The sequence below is a fragment of the Cannabis sativa genome, chromosome 4 (assembly GCF_029168945.1).
Source record: "Cannabis sativa cultivar Pink pepper isolate KNU-18-1 chromosome 4, ASM2916894v1, whole genome shotgun sequence".
In the NCBI taxonomy this organism is placed as follows: Eukaryota; Viridiplantae; Streptophyta; class Magnoliopsida; order Rosales; family Cannabaceae; genus Cannabis; species Cannabis sativa.
Window position 1 is genome coordinate 59855133 of NC_083604.1, and position 5033 is coordinate 59860165.

Here is a 5033-nt window from a genome sequence, read left to right on the forward strand (position 1 = left end):
TGATAATCTACAACGTAGTTTACTTGCACCTTGGATAAGTGCTATGTCCTTTCCAGGGTATTGGTTAAAGTAAAGCTTGGGTTGGATGCATGGAGTTGTTAGGTTTTATGCCCTAAATAAAACTCTTTACAATCTGATTAGTTATCAATATAAGAAATTTGAAGTGATTGATGTTTGCATGAATTTTACATGCTAATGGTTTAATATGTTTAATATGTTTATTACATTCATACACACAAAATCAGTTAAATCCAGATCATATGTTTATTCACAATTACAGTATCGTCAACACAGTGGAATGTGATTGTGATCATATGAATCAAAAGTTTTGGTCCCTGTTTCATCAGTGTTATTGGATTTACACTAATGTGATAATCAGCGATGATGTGTACTTACACTTGGAGTAAGTGTTATGTTCTTTCCAGGACATTAGTAAAGTATACTAGTTTCGAATGTATGGAGTATACATTGGACTGGACCGATATTGCAACTAAGTTAAGATATTACAAACTTACCGTTATACATATCTTTCCAAGTCAATATCAGTAGTTGATCTTAAGATTGAAAAGAATCTAAATCCTGATATGCTTGGGCTCAACTCAGGAGTGCTATTCATGTTCTTTGATTTATTAGTTAAGCCTACTTTTGGGTCAGGGTGATACGTATATTTTGGGAACATGATAGTATGATTGAGTGGGAGTGCTGAACATAAATATGGAATCTATAGCTTCTACTGGTGTATAGAAGTTAAGTGATGATTCCCTTCGAGCTTAGCAAATAGAAGTAAATGGATGAGCTCTTGTTTAACTGACTAATTATTAGATCATTAAACACCATTTACAGGTAGCTAAGTGTTTTAAGGGGCAAAATACATTGAGGGGTGAGAACGGTAAAGAAATCCCATCTCGATGTAAATCATCTATATAGAGGATCTTTAAATCACAATAAGATTATAACAATGGTTAAATGAGATAGTATATTGGTATCGTGAAACATACAATATGCTCTATATAAGTATGAGAGTGCAATTCTAAGTTCTAAGAGTGGATTCAACGAAGAATTAATAAGTAGGAATTTACTTAGTAAATTTGGTTCACTTATTGGAAGCTCAGCATATAGATCCATGGTCCCCATTCTAGTTGAGAACATTCTGCTTATAAGACTCATTAATTGATTCGTGATTGATCAATTATAATTCTAAAGTTAGACTATGTACCGATTTTATGAATTTTCACTATTCGGGGTGAAATTGTAAGGAAAAGAGTTTTTACGGGTTTATTTATTTATTAATGGACTTTATATGTCTAATTAATAATTAAATTAAATGACAATATTATTTAATAATGTATTTTAATTATTAAATAATTAGTTTTGGCATTTAAAAGGTTAGAATTGGAAAATTGGCATTTTTGAGAAAATAGAGATAAAATTTGATAAAATTGCAAAATTAAGTGGGGCCCATTACAACACCTATGGCCGGCCACTTAATATGATTTTTCAAATTAATATTTTCATTATTTTAATGCCAAATAAATCCTAACCTAAACCTAGTAAGTTGCCTATAAATAGAAAGTGATGGCTCATTCACAAAACAAGTTTTCATAAGCCTTTCTGACAGAAATTTCTCTCTTCAGAAAAACTGAGCCTTCCCTCACTCTCTACCTTGGCCGAAACCTCTCTCCCTCTTTTCCTTCATCTTTTTCGTGACCCTAGTGAAAGAGTAAGTGCCCACACACAGTAAGCAGTAACTCAATCATAGATTGGAAGACTGTGAAGGATCAAAGCTTGAAGAAGAAGGAGATTCGGGCTCAGATCTTGATTATACTCTGCTACAGAAAGGAATCAAGGGTTAGAGATCTGAGTGGAAGGAGACATTTATTCCGCTGCATCAATGTAAGGTTTTCTTAACTTTATATGTGTTTATTTTATCGTTTTAGAAAGTTCATATTTAGGATGTTAATAAACATACTTGTGAGTAGATCTAAGATCCTGGTAAAATAATTCCCAACAACTGGCCTCAGAGCCATGGTAATTGATTTACTTGCATGTAATTTGGACTTTAAAACGATTGTTTGTATGTTCTTTGGATGGTATTATGTTGTATTGAGTGTTATTTGATGATTGATTGATGATTATGAAATTTTCGTGAAAAATAATTGTTATTTCGGTTCTGGAATTATTTTTATTGGATAGTATGGAAAAAATTAAGCAAGTTAGCCTTTTACAGAACTCAATTTGGATTTTATTTGAATTAGTTATGATTTTTGGAAGATTTGACAAAAACGGGGCTGTGCTGATAGTTTCCTGCGATCGCAGAGCTGTCCGTACAGTTTCGAATTTTTTCAATTTTCTTCAATTTTTCATACCTTTTCATGGAATTAACTTCCAATTTTTTGTATGGTTTTATAAATATACTATTACTATTCCTAATTCAATTCTAATTATCATTTTGAATTAATTTAATTTTTTTTTAATTTAATTCAAGATATTAGTGTAATTTGAATTTGAATAGAACTAGTATTTATCTTTTTGCTTAAAAATCTATCTTATTTTTAAATTTGATTATATTTTTTTTAAATTTAAGGTCAGATATTTTTTTGATATTTAAAATATCTTTTAAGATATTTATAATATCTTTTAAGATATTTAAAAATATCTTATCTTTTAAAGATATTTATAATATCTTTTAAAGATATTTATAATATCTTTTAAGATATTTAAAAATATCTTATCTTTTAAGATATTTTAAAAATATCTTATCTATTAAGATTTTTTAAATCTTTTTAGATATTTTGACCTTATTTAAATTTAAAATAAGATATTTATAATCATGTAATTTTAAATAGATATAAGATATTTTGCTAACTTTTAAATTTTGTTATTTTATTTATTTAAATTAAATTTAAAAATCTGAAAAGATATTTTATTTATCTTTTCTAATTTTTATTTAATTTTTATTTTTAAAATAACATTTAATTTTAAAAAAATAGTTAGCAAATTTTGAAATGATATTTAGGTTGGTTGAAACCTAATTTTTCAAATAGTAGGTTTAATTTTAAATTTTTTTTAAAAAAAAAAAAAATAATTTCGAAATTTTAAATATTTTTTTATTTTTTCGAAATTAATTAAATTTTTTTTATTTTTTCGAAATTAATTAAAATATTTTATTTAATTATTTATTTTTCGAAATTATTTATTTAAAATTAAATAAATCCTACTTCCAACTATCCAGCTAACCTTGTTGCAGGAGTATGTGTTTTTAGCTTGTATGTAAGTTTTAAAAACCTATTATTACTTGATTGCAAATAGCCATGGTTACTTTTTGCCAGATCTAATGATCTGATGGCTCCCTTGGTCAAGTAAATAATTTGTAACAGGTAAATTTTACAATCTTCTTTCATCTGTGTATGACCTAGCAACATGATAGGATCCATCCAAAGTGTGCCTGTGTGAGCCTATATGTTTATTTTATTATATAGATGCATATAGGTTGTTGCTAAATAAAATGTCACACCATGATAGATTTTATTTAGGTCCATTTAGTTATTGGACCTATTCAATTAATAACAGTTATTCATTTTAAGGTTAAATTCCTCTCTTTTGGGCCTTGTGTGAGAGTTGGGTGCCATAGAAGTGGGTACGACATACTGAACCCAGCACCCCCTCACATGAACTACCCCAATTGTGAAGGCCCATTTGCCTGATTTGAATAACTGTACTAGGTTAATTATAATAGTTTGACCTAATAAAATTGAATTAGCAACATAATTAACTTTTAAAATATATGAAAATTTATTTTCATTTTAATATTTTAAAGTTAATTTTAAGAAAAACACTTTTAGTTTAGATATTATTTCTAGATAAACTATTTGTATTTTTCTTGTATTTAATTAAATATAGAATTTTAACTAACTAAGATTCTTTCTGGAACTTATTTAATTAAATATTCCTATTTAAGTTATAAATTAGTTGTATCAACTGATTTTTCTTAACAAACTTAAATTTGAATATTTGATTTAAATTTTAAATCAAGTTGAGGAATCTTAGGCATTAGTTATTAAAGATTCTTAAGATATTTTTTTAAGTTAATATCTTTTCAAATATTAACTTAAAATGGAATATTTTAGATATTTTTGGTTGATATTTTTTAAAATATTAACTTCAAAAGATATCTTCAAATTAAGTGGTTACAACTTAATTTGTGATATTTAATTAAATCTAGATTTGAAATTATTTAAGTTTTAGATTTTTTCTATATAACTTAAATTAGATATTTTTTCAAATTTTTGAAAAGATACTTAGTCAAATAAGATATTTTCTAGATAGTAATTTCTAGACTACTTATTATTTCTAATACTTATATAGGAAAATATTATACTTTTGTGAAATTAATTATTTAAATAATTAATTTTGGTACAATTTTATTAAGTATATTTTTCCTAGTATTAAATAGAAATTAATAATTAAGGCTTCTCTAAACTTAATTATTATTTCTTGAATTTAATATATTTAATTAACTTGAAAATCTAAATATCTAAGTTGATTTTCATCATGATACTTAAATATTTATTGATTTTTCATGACACTTAATTAAATAGAAAATTAATTTTAGGTTGAAATCTAATTTTTCAACTTAAATTTAAATAATTTTCAAAATATATATTTTTCTTTATTTTATTAATCAATTTCGAAAATTGCATTTTAATTATGCAATATTTTCGAATTTTTTTTTGAAAAATAGATTGAGTTGCAAATTAATTATTTATTTTAATTAATTCTTGGACCAACTCAAGTCAATGATTTTTTCATTTAATTGATTAATTTAAAAATAAATGAATTTAAAATATATATATATATATATATTATTAGAAATTGAATTAACTAGTCAAAAGAAAATCTAGATAGGTGATATTTTTGCTTGAAGTATTTCTTTTCTATTTTTATTATTTTCGAAAATTGTATTTTTTATATACTTTAATTTTTCGAAACCCAATAAATATATTCTCAAAGGAAATTTTTAAGTTGCTAATTAT